At 33.2% G+C, this 18,591-nt stretch overlaps 1 long non-coding RNA gene across 1 annotated transcript in view; it reads left to right on the top strand.

Moving 5' to 3' along the window:
• Window positions 1-8,745, top strand: part of LOC144975600 (uncharacterized) — a 33,770-nt gene extending 25,025 nt beyond the window's left edge. The window contains exons 2-3 of the long non-coding RNA XR_013645951.1: window positions 6,488-6,577; window positions 8,268-8,745. This is a non-coding gene — a long non-coding RNA (uncharacterized LOC144975600). The remainder of the gene's footprint in view (window positions 1-6,487; window positions 6,578-8,267) is intronic.
• The last annotated feature ends 9,846 nt before the right edge of the window (window positions 8,746-18,591 follow it).

Genomic DNA, 18,591 nt, shown 5'->3' with positions numbered 1-18,591 from the left:
GATTATTTGTTGAAAAGCAAACAGTGGGTAAATAGGGGAAATTCTGTATTTTTCGGGTCCCAATAAAGAAACAATACAATTTGAGCCCACACTAGTTCGAAACTCGCTGAGCTCTTAGTTGAGTCCCTGGACAATGCTCTTTGGATATTTTGTGCATTGTTTTCGGATCTAACACTTCGACGAAAAGTAAAATTACAATCCATTAGTTTTGTGTTTTATTTAAACGAACTTCAGTGAGACGTAATCTTTTGTATCGATGACATGAATAAAAGTAAAATCGTTTTTTTTTTCATAAATTTAATCAGAGTTCAGTGCTATTTATTTTATAAAATCAGACAATAAAAAATATACGGAACATTTATATACATTCCATCAATTTAAGTGTGAAAAAATAGAAATGATTTCACATATTAAAATTTTTCAAAAACAACTATTGACACTTGAACATTATTATTGCGCATGGCTGCACTTAAAAATTCATTATATATAAAATGCATGCCGCAATTAAAAATTATATGTACAATAATTGATGATAAGCATAATGCCATTAGTTAAAAATATGATTTAATGAATGATGGAAATTAAACAGAGACTGATGAATATAATATCATAGCAGACAATAAAAAATAGACGCAACATTTATAGACTTTAATATGTTTATATCTATCAATTTATGTTTGAAAAAAAGTAGAAAGGAATGATTTCACGTATATTTTTTTTTAAAAAACAATAATTATTTAATGAACGATGGAAATTAAGCAGAGATTGATGACAATTTAATCAGATCAGACCAAAAAAAACATAGACGCAATATTTTTGTTCTTTAATATGTTTATATCCATCAGTTTAAGTATAAAAAAAATCAAAATAAATTATTTCACATATTTACATTAAAAAAAACAAAAACACTTGAATATTATTATTGCATATGGATGCATTTAAAAGTTCAATATATAATACATATCACAGTTTATTTGGAACAGAAACAAAGCGTGCCGAGTAACTATAAAATAAGTGAATATCATTGTTAAATTATTGTTTGTATCGGAGTATGTTATGAATTTTTGTCGATTAAATACATAGAACAAATTTCAATTCATTCGCTTCAAATTTTGTGTACAATTTATATGATTAGCTCATTTTCTTACAAGATATATGTAAAGATTAATTGATGATAAACATATTATTATTGGTTAAAATAATGATTTAATCAGTGATGGAAATTAAGGAGAGACTAATGAATATCAATCAGATCAGACAATAAAAAATAAACGCATCATTTATATACTTTAATATGTTTATATACATCAATTTAAGTGTGATAAAAAAATAGAAATAAATGATTTCAAATAATTACATTGTTTAAAAACAACTATTTACACTTAAAAGTTCAATATATAATATATATATATCATAGTTTATTTATTTGTAAGAGAGACAAAGCATACAGAGTAAATATATAATAAATGATCACCAGTGGTTAATTATTGTTTTTTATGGAGTACGTACAGAAATTTTGTGATTCATTACAAATAAAAAAATTGCAATACATTCGCTTCACATTTAATTTTAAATGTATATACGTAGCTCATTTTCTTACAAATTATATGGACAGGTAATTGATGATAAGAGCATAATGCCATTGGTTAAAATAATGATTTAATGAATGATGAAAATTAAGCAGAGATTAATGAATATGATTGATTTTTAGGATGATGTTTATGAACATTTAAAGATTGCTACAACACAATTTAAAGATAAAAACTACAATATAAGACGATGGTGACGACAACGATGATCGTATGGAAGATGGTGTTTTTTCTAGCTCATTTTCCAAACACTTGTCATGAATGTTTAATCAATGCTCAGGATGATTAAAATGATAAAAACTGTTAAACAAGGGATATCTTAATCTCTTGATGACGCGTTTTCGAGCTATAACAGTAGGATCCATTTCCTGAGCATTATGATCAGTGATAGTATGGTCCATTTGCCGATTATTATAATTGATGCCAGTTGTTTCCCTTTCCTGGTCAATATGGTTGAAAAAGTAGAAATTGTTAAATAAAGGGTATTCTAATCTTTTCATGAAGCGTTTCCGAGCGATGACAGCAGAGTCCATTTCCTGAGCAATGTCAGATTCTAAAGCAGAATATGGTCGTTTTCTATTTCTATGCAGAGACTGTTGAATAATTCCCGGTGATTGCATGGCTTTTTCTTCAGTACCTGGAAAGATGGAAAAAAAGAGAGAACAAATTATTCCTGATTGTTTACTTTGAAAATACCAAACGTATATCATATAGTCATTAATACAGTAAAACCATATTGTAACTTTTAAAAAAAGACAACTTTGGGCCAGTGTAATAAACTTAGTAAAATCATACTGTTAAATCAATATATGTATATTGGTCGAGGGGGCGTAATAGATGTTTGCATTTACAGTGCAAATAATACACCGTCCTAAATTCATGGCATGCATATTGTGTCTTTAATATAATTTCCAGAAAACAAACACTGCAATAAGATTTTTCAAATGTCGGTATGAAATTGACAAGTGACTTTCCTTATCTTTATCGCTGTCAATCTAACTTCCTATTTTTAATGATAGGATCATTGATTTGAAATTAATATCGCTTGTTTAATTATTAGAATAAATAATATAATATAGTGCAACTGCGCGGTGAAGTGATAAAATACGGAACGGTCCACGATATGAAGCCCACTTTGATCGGCACATAGTTGAGTCCTTAACAAAGGCTCTTTACTCGCATTCTCTCATTGTATATAAAATAAGTACCTGGTCGCTACAGCTTTTTCTAGCTTAAAATGTTGTAATAATGCTTAGCCAGCACGTACGTATAAAATTTTATTGTTGACAGGGGACCATTTATAAAGCACTTTGAGCATGTTTAGCGGATAGTGTGCTGTATATGCGCATGCATATATATATATATATATATATATATATATATATATATATATATATATATATATATATATATATATATATATATATATATATGTTTGTATTAGTGTTATATTAAAACCTATCTCGTATCCTGTAACAGATTTAATCGTAATACTGTTCTAAGCATTGTTTTCTTTTAGTTGCTTTTTCGTGTTGATTAAAACCAAAATTTACTACTTCATCAAAGCCGATATGAGATTTGATCCAATGTGCTTGAAAAGAAAGAAAAGTTTTTAATCATACATGAACGCACTGTTAAACTGAACAATAAAAAATTTGATTCTTACCTGTTTTCAGATTACGTCTTTCGGGAGGAATGGCAGGGACTTTAAAATGCTCAGAAGAACCATCTATTTTTCCATTTGCTGTTTCATCTACCTTTTGTATTTCTTGTAAATGAATGTTTGAACCTGCAACAAAAGGAAAAAAGAATTATTCGCGATATATAAACAAAAGATACTTAAGTATAACATTAGTTTAATTTTCAAAATAAATGCGTATTTTTTCAAAGGTAAATCTGCTAATCAAAAAGTCAAATCTCTGGATGGAATTGTTCTCCAAAATTTAAGAACAAAATATACAAATAAAAAAACCCAACCGCTTTCCAGATTTTAATCTATCTCTCTCTCTCTCTCTCTTACAATTTCAGAAATTACCAATTTACCGGCACCCATATAATTTATACTCCTGAGATAAATAAGAAATGCATTTTGAATTGATAAATTTAAGTCAATATTATATCAGAGAGTAAGTAATGCATCTGATAAGATTTTTAAGCAATGCTCACATACGCTTTTTTAATTTGGAATAAAAAAATAACGAGGAAATTTTTTTAAATATTATAAACAAAGATAGATGATGTGACTTTGCTACTGTCAAAAACAAAAACAAAAGAGAGAAATAAATGAATTAAAGGATATTATAAGAATTATTAATAATTTCGAAATTAAAAGCTCACCTGATTTTAATCGATCAGCATGTGAAAGTCTTCGGATCTTGGATAATTTTACAGGCGATTTGTTTTCATTATGCGGTGATGCAATGGAATGATTACTAATGTCCCGTTTAACTGGGTTAATGTGAGCATGAGAATTCAGAATTTTATAAATTCTGGAAGGAACATTTGGGCCCATATTTTGAGAGTATGGTTCAGAGCACATTTTATGATATCTATCAGAAGATTTCATATTGGGCGTTCTCTTGGCATTAAAGCTAGTAGGTTTAGTTGCAACAGGGACTGATCTGTCAAACTGTTGCAATGGTTTCTCAGAAGTTGGTTTATCTCCATTGCATTTGTTGTTTTTAAAACCTATTCCAAGAAAATCAAACAATCCATCTAGAAATTCGACAGTGACTGTAGACTGGTCGTCCTGCGTTTGCTGGTCAGGCAATGATGGCGAATGGGTTTCCATGTTGTATTAGATTCAATGTAATCAAAATACAAACGAAAACTTTCTCAGATTGCTAGCAAATTAGATACGATCAGTAGCACACTCGTTACAAAGTTGAAAACAACTTTTGATATGTCTTATAATGATTTAGATTATATTAAATGCGTTTTGATTAGAATTCTGAACGTTCGTTCGCTGTGAGATTCACGGTCAGAAAGAAAGTTTACCGTAAGTTCACGTTCAAAATCGCGATATTTGCCATCCAATCAAAATATGCCATTTGTCCTCCACTGAATGGGCGTTCCGTTATAAAAGCCAAATGGAAAGGGCTATACAGCCTTTATTTTGTTTTAAAAATAATTCTTATTACATTTGCAGAATAGTTTAGTAATAAAGATCCTTAATCATAATGCCATTGCAATATGCCTTTCAATTATGCAATTTGTTGACTTCATAACTCATTCCATCTTTTAAACATTAATCTATTTGAATATAGAGAGTACCAAAGTTGCCAGATACATTTTAGCGCACATATTAACTTTATTTCCGGCCGATTTTGATCGTTAATTGTTGAAAGTAATTGTCACGATCTGTATAATATACATAATTTGATATAATATATTATAATTTGACGATAATCAATTGATTGAAATCAAAAATTTCTGTGCCTAACAAACATTTATTTAGACGAGATTTTATTCGAATTCTATAATGGTATTAATGATATTAGTTTGTCAACCTACATATCATTTTCTTTGAAACATTTTTTTTCTTCTAAATATGCAGTGCTCAACATTACCAATTGACTGTACAACTAGTCTTTTGTGGTGTTGTGCTCCCAGCTTTAGATGGATATGTGTTTTTGCTATCGGATTCAGAAATATAAAATCATTCACATTTTTATATGATGCAGTGAAGGTTTGTAAGAAGTCGTGGCTTAATTGACTTGAAGGGCATATTTGGATCAAAATGGTTGCTTTTGCTAGGCCTTTTCATATAATATATTGCAAATATGCACTGCAATGTGCAGCTCAGTGTTTTTGTGGGATAAAATTGTAATGATGTTCTGTATGTAGGTAAATGGTTCAAGTTCTGTTGTGAGCGCAACATTGTCGTCTCTACCGAAACGATCCTTCAATCTCATAAACTTATCATAATTGATTGGAAATGTGCTGCCTAAACTTTAGCAGCGTTGTACATGTCTAAAAGCACATTGTCTTCTCTGCGTTAGTGAATAATTTATCTTGTAATAGGACCAATTATAGAATGCTTTGAGGATAACTGATATACAATACGCCAGAAAAAAGGCAAATTTTGTCTCATATGATTAAACTTAAAATTTATATATTGCATTTCTAGTCTAACTATGCTTAATGCACTAAACAATGTGACATTTAGTCGATGAGCAAACCATATGGAACCATATTTCCATTTATATCAGTATTGACTGGCGTGAGGCTTATTTTTCAACTACTAGGATGGCAATACATGTCACATCCTGTAGCCAGGTACTCATTCAAACCCGTGTCGAGTGGAGTAATTGCTTTAAAAGGCCTTACTGAAAGATCCAATGTTGGAGCATACATTTTCCACAATCAGTGTCACTCATTTGTCACATACCACGTATATTATAGCTTGAATTTATGACAAGTCGAGAAAACGAATCGCTAAGCCAACTAACCAGCTTAGATTAGATAGTGAGCGCATGCGTTATATTCACATAAAATCATCTTAGATCCTAATGTAAACTCCACTAAAGATAATCATATTATAAGAACTTTTATTAAAATGGAAACATTGAAGAAAATATATCTTGATTATGTTTTTTGACCTGCTCTTTTAACACCGTCATTTTGATTAATGTGATGGTTGATTCTAAGACAATATTTATGAATAAATATATACACAATTACATACACACTTATGTAAACATATATACATACGTATCGAGTATATATGTGTGTGTGTGTGTGTGTGTGTGTGTATGAGAGAGAGAGAGAGGGAGAGAGAGAGAGAGAGAGAGAGAGAGAGAGAGAGAGAGAGATTGATCATTTTTGACTGAGCATCACTGTTCCTCATCAAAAGAATGATATTTAATAAAGATAGCATTCCCTTCTTTTTTCCCCAGGAGGATATTTGTCTCTAGTGTCACTTTACAAAGGATGGCTGACATAACCAACTGGTAAACCGCAGTGCAGAAGCGATAAAGAAAACTGTGGTACGATTATTTGTTGAAAGCCAAACAGTGGGGTGAATAGTGGAATTCTGTATTTTTCGGGTGCAATAAGAAACATTACAACTGAGCCACACTAGTTCGAAACTCGCTGAGCTCTTAGTTGAGTCCCTGGACAATGCTCTTTGTTCTAATATTTTGTGCATTGTTTTCGGATGTAACACTTCGACGAAAAGTAAAATTACAATCCATTAGTTTTGTGTTTTATTTAAACGAACTTCAGTGAGACGTAATCTTTTGTATCGATGACATAAATAAAAGTAAAATCGTTTTTTTTCATAAATTTAATCAGAATTTAGTGTTATTTATTTTATAAAATCAGACAATAAAAAATATACGGAACATTTATATACATTCCATCAATTCAAGTGTGAAAAAATAGAAATGATTTTACATATTTACATTTTTCAAAAACAACTATTTACACTTGAACATTATTATTGCGCATGGCTGCACTTAAAAATTCATTATATATAAAATGCATGCCACAATAAAAATGATATGTACAATAATTGATGATAAGCATAATGCCATTAGTTAAAAATATAATTTAATGAATGATGGAAATTAAACAGAGACTAATGAATATAAAATCATAGCAGACAATAAAAAATAGACGCAACATTTATAGACTTTAATATGTTTATATCTATCAATTTATGTTTGAAAAAAAGTAGAAAGGAATGATTTCACATATTTTTTTTTTTTTAAAACAACTTTTTACACTTGAATATTATTATTCCGTAGGGCTGCAATACAAAATTCAATATAAAATACGATATTGTAACTAAAAAAAAAAAAGAAAACTTTGGGGCCGGTGATATTAACTTAGTAAAATCATACTGTCAAATCAATATATGTATTGGTCGAGGGGCGTAATAGATGTTTGCATTTACAGTGCAAAAAATACACCGTCCTAAATTCATGGCATGCATATTGTGTCTTTAATATAATTTCCAGAAAACAAACGCTGCGATAAGATTTTTCAAATGTCTGTATGAAATTGACAAGTGACTTTCCTTATCTTTATCACTGTCAATCTAACTTCCTATTTTTAATGATAGAATCATTGATTGGAAATTAATATCGCTTGTTTAATTATTAGAATAAATAATATAATATAGTGCAACTGTGCTGTGAAGTAGTATAGTACGGAACGGTCCACTGTATGAAGCCCGCTTTGATCGGCACATAGTTGATTCCCTAACAAAGGCTCTTTACTCACATTCTCTCATTGGATATAAAATAAGTACCAGGTCGCTACAGCTTTTTCTATCTTAAAATGTAATAATGCCTAAAAGTCATGTACGTATAAAATTTTACTGTTGACTGGGGACCCTTTAATTTATATATATATATATATATATATATATATATAATATATATATATATATATATATATATATATATATATATATATATATATATATATGCTTGTATTAGTGTTATATTAAAACCTATCTCTTATCCTGTAACAGATTTAATTGTAATACTTTTCTAAGCGTTGTTTTCTTTTAGTTGCTTTTTCGTGTTGATTAAAACCAAAATTTACTACTTCATCAAAGCCGATATGAGATTTGATCCAATATGCTTGAATAGACAGAAAAGTTTTTAATTATACATAAACGCACTGTTAAACTGAACAATAAAAAATTTGATTCTTACCTGATTTCAGATTACGTCTTTCGGGAGGAATGGCAGGGACTTTAAAGTGCTCAGAAGAACCATCTATTTTTCCATTTGCTGTTTCATCTACCTTTTGTATTTCTTGTAAATGAATGTTTGAACCTGCAACAAAAAGAAAAAAAAATATTCGTGATATATAAACAAAAGACTCTTAAGTATAACACTAGTTAAATTTTCAAAATAAATGCGTTTTTTTTCAACTGTAAATCTACTAATCAAAAAGTCAAATCTCTGGATAGAATTGTTCTCCAAAATTTAAGAACAAAATATACAAATAAATAAAACCCAACCGCTTTCCAGTTTTTAATCTATCTCTCTTACAATTTCAGAAATTACTAATTTACCAGCACCCATATAATTTATACTCCTGAGATAAATAAGAAATGCATTTTGAATTGATAAATCTAAGTCAATCTTATATCAGAGAGTAAGTAATGCATCTGATAAGATTTTTATGCAATGCTCACGTACGGTTTCTTAATTTGGAAAAAAAATAGCGAGGAAAGTTTTTTAAAAAATTAAAAACAAAGATAGATGATGTGGCTTTGCTACTGTCAAAAACAAAAACAAAATGAGAAATAAATGAATTAAAGGATATTATAAGAATTATTAATAATTTCCAAATTAAAAGCTCACCTGATTTTAATCGATCAGCATGTGAAAGTCTTCGAATCTTGGATAGTTTGACAGGCGATTTGTTTTCATTATGCGGTGATGCAACGGAATGATTACTATTAATGTCCCGTTTAACTGGGTTAACGTGAGCATGAGAATTCAGGATTTTATAAATTCTGGAAGGAACATTTGGGTCCACATTTTGAGAGTATGGTTCAGAGAACATTTTATGATATCTATCAGAAGATTTCATATTGGGCGTTCTCTTGGCATTAAAGCTAGTAGGTTTAATTGCAACAGGGACTGATTTGTCAAACTGTTGCAATGGTTTCTCAGAAGTTGGTTTATCTCCATTGCATATTTTCTCATGGATCAAAGGTGGAACGGTCACTTCGCCTGAAAATGTTGAATGCCATACACAAAAAAACCTGAAACAATCAGCGGCGTCAGTAGTAGTAGCAGCAGCAGCAGCAGCAGCAGCAGCAGTAGTAGTAGTAGTAGTAGTAGTAGTAGTAGTAGTAGTAGTAGTAGTAGTAGCAGTAGTAGTAGTCGTCAAGTGGTGTTCTTTGATATAGTAAATGATGATATTATTATGGTAATGGTAGCAAATGCGGAGATAACTATCAACTCTCTCAACAGTAAAAGTATTAATTAACCGGCAAGACAGTCCAAGAAATTCTCATTCACCGGCATTTCCGTCGTACGCCGGCAAACTTTGACCCATGTTTCTTCCTTTTAACACATATTCCAAGAAAATCAAACAATCCGTCTAGAAATTCAACAGTGACTGTAGACTGGGAATCCTGCGTTTGCTGGTCAGGCAATGATGGGAATGGGTTTCCATTGTGTATCAAAATATGCCATTTGTCCTCCACTGAATGGGCGTGCCGTTATCAACGCCAAAGGCAAAGGCCTTTAATGTGTTTTAAAAATAATTATTATTACATTTCAAGAATAGTTTATTCATTAAGATAAATACGATTTTTAATCATAATGCCTTAGCAATATACCTTTGAATTATGCAATTTCTTGACTTCAAAACTCATTCCATGTTTTAAACATTAATCGAGTTGATTATATAGAGAGAGTACCAAAGTTGCCAGATACATTTTAGCGCACATATTAACTCTATTTCCGGCCGATTTTGATCGTTAATTGTTGAAATAATTGTCACGATCTGTAAAAATTAGATTGCTAGTAAAATTAGATACAATCAGTATCAATGTCGTTACAAAGTTGAAAACAACTTTTGATTTGTCTTAAATGTTTTAACTTGTAATATATGCGTTTTGATTAGAATTCTGAACGAATATTCGTTCGCTGTGAGATTCACGATCAGAAAAAACGTTTACCGAAAATTCACTATACTTGCCATCCAATTAAAATGCTCCTGTTGTCGTCTATTGAATGGGCTATCAAAGGCAAAAGGAAAGGGGCTAAACATCCTTTAATGTGTTTTTATTAAAATTATTAAATTTCCACACTGTATTAGGCATAAAGGTAAGTAAGGGCCTCTGTCATAATGCCTTTGCAATATGCTTTAAAAAAATGCAATTTGTTGACTTTAAAACTCATCCCATGTTTTAAACGTTGATCAAGTTGAATAGATAGTTACCAGGTTCCCATATAAATTTTGGTGCACATACTATCTTTATTTCCCGCCTATTTTAATCGTTAATGGTTGAAAGTAATTGTCATGATCTGTTGATATTCTGACGATAATTCTTTGATTAAAATAAAAAAGTGTCTGTGCGTAATAAACATTTATTTAGACGTGATTTTATACGTTTTCTATAATAGTAATAATGATATTAGTTTGTCAAACTTGATGTCAATTTCTTTGAAGTTTTATTTTTCTAACTAATCAGTGCTCCAGATTACTAAGTGATTGTACGATTGTTCTTTTGTGGGTTTTAGCTCCCAGCATTAGATAGTAATGTTTTTTTATCTTTGATCTCAATTCAGAACTTACTTTAGTAAAAATTTGTCGTTCTGCATGGAAATTGATACTTTATTCTAGAGCAAAGCTATGAGTGCAGAAACTTTTCGAAGAAAAAAAATGCCATTAAAAAATGTCACTTTCTTTCCCTGTCTACTCCCTACAGGCATCTAAAACCTTTGTCAACCTACCATGTATAAATTCAAAATGATAAGTAGCATCTTGACAAATCACACGTTGATGTCTCATTGAAAAAAATGATGATTTAAAAAAAAAATTTTGTCTTTAAAAATCCAGCTGATAAATTGCAATTTTACAGATTTGTTGCTTATAACTTTATAGTTCTTCTGTAATCAATACTGAGTATCATAGGGCCTGTTTGTTGTCCCTTTCATGTGGGAAAAGTGGCAAGTAGAAATAGACAGATAAAAGTCAAATAGTAATCCCCAAAGACAGAAGCTGTCTGGTGCCTCCTTTACCATTATAGTTGGGTTAAAGTTCCTAACAACTCGAAGATAGTAATACAGTTTAAGCTTAAAGAAATAGGTAATAGTAGTGATAGATGTGGCACATTATATAGGGACAGATCAGGTTCATATGATAAGTATTAATCCCAGTTAAAGCAGAAGTACTATAATATAAATCAATAAAACAGCGTCACACAATTACACATTAACACATCATTTAACAAAACAATAATAGTGAATTTTCATGAATTAAAGTTAGGCTATGGGTAAGTTAATCTGTTGCTCCAATTATTATTATTTGTTCCTTATCGGTTTTGTAGAGGTTTGCTGTGATTGGTGGCGACATTCATTTATCTGGTTGCGGCGTTAAGGGATGTTTTTCCCTTTGAATTAATGGATGGGTTTCTTGGTCATTCGTTGGATGTCCCAGTGGGTCACTTGACTAGTAGTTAACCATACATCCAGATATTCAGATCCAGATCCTCGTTCACACAATATTTTCCGCTAAATTTGATTTCAATCGTTGATCACGATAGCATGCTGGTTTTTTTTTTTGTTTGTTTGTTTGTTTTTTTAACCCAGGCCAGCTTGTCTAACGGCTCTTTTAATTAGTATCAATTGTATTAGATTTAATTCCATATTATGTTAGATGCTGTTGGGGCGGTCCGATGAATCTGTCGTCCTATGTCGCCACGACATTCCTTTAATTTTGTTATTTATCCAGTTTGTTTTGGGTTTTGTTTGTTTGTTTTATTTGACACTGTTAAGGATTGAAATAGTTGAATAGTTAGAATATTATGGTGGTTGCGGATTTCGTGGGAGGGTTAGGGGGTATTTGGTATTTATTGGGCTGGTAGTTTGTAATGATGTTATTCTTTTAGACAGATATGTAATAACATAGGATATAAGAGGTAGGTACGGTTAGATAGGGGGGGGGGGGGCAGGTTGTTGTGTTCTGATTGGTGGGTCGCTGGGAACCCGGACCAATCCGTTTACCGGTTTAATTTCTGTGGAGTAGCGTAGTAGAAGGGGGGGGGGGGAGATCACTTGGTTTAGTGAGTTATTGATTGGTGAGGATGTAAGGGGCCTATCAGATTGTCAATTATTCGAATGACCGAAAGTTTTGGAATTGCAGTTTTTAGGTTATATTATGGTTGGGAAATAATAATATTAGGGGAAGGTTAGGTTTAAGTTAAGGGAGGATGGGGGGGGGGGGGAGTTTGTTTCAATTGGCGGATTGCTGGGTATGAGGGCCAGTTGGCTTACAGGAATATTTAATTCGATTGTAATTCTTGGGGACATATTTATGAGTGGTAAAGGAATGTTGATTAATTGTTAGTAACCTAATCCCTTGCTCCCTAAAGAGTCCAAGGGTGGCCACCCACTTTCCCACTCTCTAGCCGAGCGTCAGTCGTTGCTATATCTTTTGAGCACGTGGTCTTTCCCTATGCAGCATTGGTTAATGTATTACACTATGGGTTTGGTTAAGGTTATGTTATTTGAACTAAAGTCAGGTTGGAAGAGGGGGGCGTTAGGAGCTGTGGGCTAAGGAGTACAGATTGTACGTTTTTAAAATTATTATCATCCATTCCTTCCGAGTCGGCCTCGACCGATCCCGGCTGTATTCGTAAGGTCCGCAACAATCTAGGCATGTTGCACGGCATACGAGAATTAGTTTTACACAGAAACGCTCTGACCACATTATTCCGGAGGCCGAAGAGTTTGGGGAAGGGTGATCGATTCATTTAAGTTGTGTCGCTTGCAAAGGTGAGGAGGGGGGGGGGGGGGGGGAGAGAGAGAGAGAGAGAGAGAGAGAGAGAGAGAGAGAAAAGACATGGACGCATCTTGTTATTTGTTGTATCCAGGTAATTTGTCAATGACTATTATTATGAGTTGGTGAAAATGTTATGGGTATTTAAGTGGGGTAGAGAGAGAAAATAAATAAAAGAAAGAATGCTACATACTGGAAATAGGAGGATATAATAGTAAGCGATCAGTTATTATTAGGTAAGTGATAGATAATAGATGTGTATAAATATGATTTATAATGCTTGTTCACTCAGGGGGGTATGGTCAGGTTGTGGGAGTGGAGAAGGGATTTATAATGTCTTGGTCGAAGGTCAATCAATCTGAATTGTGTTATTAGAAGGCATCCTACCAGTGTCAGAACAAAACCAAGTAATTTTATCCCAAGACAAGACAGCAATTGGAAAGCAGACACACAAATACCTCCCTGCCCACTATGGTAGGTCGGGAACCCCACCCAGTCCAATTGTTTAATTGACAAATTTGCACAAATCTCACGTAAACTGAAAAAAACAAGATGAAACCAAGACACTTACCTGTGACTAGTATTGGGCAGGAAATGCGGATTTTTAAAAAAAAAATTTTTGTCGCAGAACAAGTTATTTCAAAAATGGCATTTTCTTCGCATTCCTCTTCACAAACTGTCATCGTCAGTACAGACGCCAGCACCCGTGGTCCGGTCACTACTGGCCAACAAGTGCCAGCGCCCGTGGGTACTGACCAATAGCCACTCCGTAAAATATTTTAGATACTTAACATTTTAAGACAAATTCTAATCAAGACTGGTTGTTCTTATCAGGGATATCTCGCCGAGTCGTGATTTAAAGGAACCATTCAACACTTTAATATTGGCTAACTAATAAATTAATTCAATGCAAATTACATCACATTATTATTGAATTCCATTTTAAATTTGGTCTTTACGCTCGTTTGACTGAAGATAATGATATATTATTGACAATATTGTGATTTGATGTTGCTTGTGTCATAAGCAATAGTGACTCCGGCCTAATGTCACAAGTCACACTCAAATGTTCAATTGATTGTGACGATTTGGAATTACCGTTTGATTGTAATTGAACATTTGTTGTTTTTTTTTTTAAGCGCCGTAAAACCCTTAAAAACAAAACAAAAACAAAGCAAATGTTCAATTGCCACGTATATTTCTACTTTTAAAGTCTTTTATCTTTGAAATATTATGAAATTCTATATTTGCCTGTGGTTATTACAGTTGTTTTTGGCTGAAACTAAAGATATATTATTGGAGAAATTGCATTTCGGTATTGCTTGTGACAAAAGTAATGGTGTCACGGATCTAACTAATGTCACAAGTGGCACCATATTCATGCTTTAGTCACATAATTTCCCAACATTTTATTCACATGTTTCTAAGATTGCTGGTCATATTGTTCTTCATGTTTATGAAATAATATATTTGCATTCTATCTTGCTTGTGACCGACTAACATCAAAGAGCAACATTTTCCCCAATAGTTGGTAACACTTATGTATTATGATTGTTGTTGAACATGTCTTTTCGCGTATATATCACTAAATTTAAAAACATCATATAATTATTGAGTGTCTTGCCTCATTTTAGTGTCACCGGTCACAGGTGTCATCAACAACCCGTAGGTATTGTCGACGTATTGTGTTGTGTTAGACCTTAATTTTATCTAAAGGGTCTTTCATTTATGAAGTTCAGTGGGGGGGGGGGGGGTTGTTTTTTGTTTAGAGGGTTTTACGGCGCTTGCAACACATTAAGGTCATATCAGCCCCTGTAAAAAGGAAGAAAATGGGATAGTAAAATGTTCGGGAATAACAATTAATGCACGCAAGTAAAAGTAAGACATAGGGGAATGGTTCAAATAGGTAACATATGTAGATTCCAAGAGCACACTATCAGTGTACTCTGATGAGATCACCTTAAAGTCTCAAACAGACACATGTGCAGGTCCCCACGAAGAGGAATACACTCAAATGTTTACAAATTATTATATATAACACAAAAATACAATGCATAACAGAGAGATGATGTACAAGACAAAAAATATCATCTCCTAAAACTATACATTTGACTGTTTCTTTCCCAGCCAGGGCCAGGACAAAACCAATCTCATTCAAGACAAAGGCAGAAAGCAATTGGAAAACAGATACAGGGGGATAGAAGGCACAAGAAGTACCTCCCTGCCCACTATAGGAGGTCGGGAACCCCACCCAGTTCAGGGTTTTTACTACACAATTTAGATACAGTAGAACATGACCATAGCGGCACCCGCTACAGCGGGACCATCGCTACAACGGGACCTTACACAAACCCCGCTTTTTTTTACTATATAAATTCATTTACCTGTGCTTGGGTTTAGCGGGTCAAGGAAAGGCCCGAACTTGCTTACAGCGGGAAAAATTGAGCGAGGTGTACACACCGCGACTCAGCGAGTGACGTAGACTGGGCTCTCTCCCGTCACCCAAGACTAACACACACGCCTCCGTCTGCCATTTCGCTCGTGTCTTCACACACACCTCTCGTGTCTACCCGCACTTCTTTTGCCGCTCGCTATATTTCTTTATATGCGTTGATTGGTCAGTCTTGTGATGATTAATTAAGTTGGTCAACCTGATATAAAAGAGATGCGTTGCACAAGATGACGCTGTGTGTAAAGCCCTTGGCCAATTAGAGAGAAGAGGCTTGTGCACACGCTGTGGTGTGTACATTTTAATCCAGATTAGCCCTATTATTACTATTATGCCATTCCTCATTCATTGCAATTGTTGCTGCTCAAGCATACACATCACTCGCACTCGTTCGTATCGTAGTCCTTCCTGCCTAAATAAAAAAAAAAACCCCCCCCCCCCCCCCCCAAAAAAAAAAAAAAACACAACACAAACCCCCCCCCCCCCCCAAAAAAAAAACAAAACAAAAAAAAAAAAAAACAAACACTGAACCAAAGATAGTCCATTTCAAGGCTCATGGGTCACGTTAGTTTTATTGACATTCAAGGGAGGTAATCATGTTTATTTTTGGGACATTTTCCCCTTCTTTCCTATAGCGGGAACTTGGCTACAGCGGGATTTTTCTGCTGGGACCAAAAGTCCCGCTATAGGCATGCTCTACTGTACATGAATGGACTTATTTGCCACTTTTATTTTGAGACAAAAAATTGGCACCTTTTGATCTTCGATATATATATCCCACTTCCTTCCCTTTTCGCCTGCCAGTCACCCATTGTCTTCTTTTTTCAGTCTGTGCGATAGTGAGATTGTGGTGTTGGCCAAGCCCAAGCGCAGTGATCGAAGTGTTTGCCTACTCCTCACCTACACCCCACCCCCATCTTATACTTTTACGCTCTTCTTTGTTAAATATCGGCGGCAGTGGCGTGGCATGCTTACAGTATAGGGTGGTGCCAGAAAATGACTTAAAACGTGCTATAATATTTGTAAATACAAAAGAAAGAAAAAAAATAAAGAAAAGACTTACTCAAATAGATAAGAGGCGGTATATACCATTTCTCATTTTTTGGGGGATTTTTTTTTTTTTTTTAAAATGCTGTAATCCATTTTTAAAAAGATGCACGCGGTGCCAGGCACCAAATCAACCAATATAGCCATGCCCCTGATTGGCGGGCATTATTACGTGTGGCCACCTTCCCGAATTTTTTTTTTTAAAATAGAGAGAGAAAAGGGGAAGGTGCTCTCAAGTTGTTTCGGTTTAAAGAAAGTATTGCTTAGAAGTATTTCGGTCCATTGTAAGAATTAGTATAAAGATAATGAAGAAACTCGTACAACTTATTAAATTCTTTACAGTTCATGGTATTTTTCAGTATACAGTAATTTTACTGTATATATATTATTATAAATCAGAATAAATCTGACTATCGTTATTTCACCAATTATAGGTGGGGGTGGAACTTATTTCTTTCTTTGGCATTTGCAATGTATTGTGAAGGTTATATCCAAAGTCTGCTATATAAACGATGGCTGTTTAAAACATTTAAAATATATATTATGTATCAGGGACATCATCGACTCTTGCAAACTTCTATCAAATTAAACTAAGAGGGCGATCTAGAGGTGTAGAAGTAGAAGCTGACTGACCATGTAAAACGCCTGAGTGGTCGAGAGGATTACTAATTATAATTTTCAAAATTTAAAATTTAGTCTCCACTTTAAACCACCTTCACAAGTGCATAACAGAGAGATGGTTTACAAGGGAAAAAAACTATCACATCCCAAAATATACACTGTACAATTGACTGTTTCCCTCTCAGCAAAGGACTTTGGCATAAAATCCATATAAATAGAATCAGGAAAGATTGGTGACTATCACAATGCAAAGAGACTCGAGTTTGAGCTCATTGCGAAGCAATAACGAAAGAAATGAAAGTGAGCATAAATTGACTGGTATCACCATAACTGAACTCACTAGGTGATTCCCCCTAACTTGCCAGGCATAACCCTGGGTCAACCTCAGGTTATTACCTTGCTTAAGTCACTGCTCAGGCGATATTATCATTTCTGTATACCTAAATAAAAGTACTATCTCCTCCCTCATCGAAAAGGGACTCCAGTCCAGTCAGACCCACTTCTGTATTTTCCAAAACAAGGCAAAAAAGTAAAAAAGAAATGAGCATTGTCAGAGTGATAGTCATGCTGAAAAATAATTTTATAAATAATAAATATGAATGAAGTAAAACATGTGACCTAAATTATGTAAATTTGTTTGATCGACCACTTTAAATATATTTTTATTAAGTGCATAAACCCTTTTTTTTTTGTGTGTCTTTTTTCGTATTTCTGATCATTTCAATCTTCAAATCCACATTTTGGCAACCTCTCCCCTCTGACATAATATACCCAGTGACGACAATGACAATTTGTCAAAAGGGAGAAAAATCTATCGGCCTGTGTGTCAAACCCAAATCTAATGCAAAAATAACATATTACGCAATATATTACTAACTTCTAAAACTCATCTATTCTGATCATTGGATACAAACTGACTTTTTGTAAATATAATTTAACGAAATTGTATTTCCAATTAAGCATTTTAGAGCTCTATAATGCCGCCCACTATGTCAAGAGAGAGATTATGATAAACTTTTGGCCAAAAGGAGTAATTTGTTTTTATACTACAAACCCAGCTAGTGTGTGGATTACTGCAATCTTGTGGTTATGCAGCTTATAAATATGAATCTCTATTCAATTGCAAAACATATTCCATCAAAAGAGCGAATTTTTTTTTTTTTTTTTTTTTTTTTTTTTTTTGTTGCTTTAGGTCTCTTCCAACACAATTGAGGTTATATGAGAGACCGCTGAAACAAAAAAACAAGCAATCTAACAAAAATAGTACAAATGTAAATCAAAATCATAACCTAAAGATATCATAAGCTAAATTATAAATAACCAAGAACAAACAGGCAGAAGATTTACAGAAAAAAAAATATCCCCTGTCAAAAATACAATCACAAACCAAAGAAGCAGGATAGG

Source organism: Berghia stephanieae, chromosome 6 (genome assembly GCF_034508935.2).
Source record: "Berghia stephanieae isolate SIO BIC M18660-M18661 chromosome 6, UCSD_Bste_1.3, whole genome shotgun sequence".
NCBI lineage: Eukaryota > Metazoa > Mollusca > Gastropoda > Nudibranchia > Aeolidiidae > Berghia > Berghia stephanieae.
Note: the sequence above shows the minus strand (reverse complement) of the source record. Positions and strands in the feature narration are given on the sequence as shown.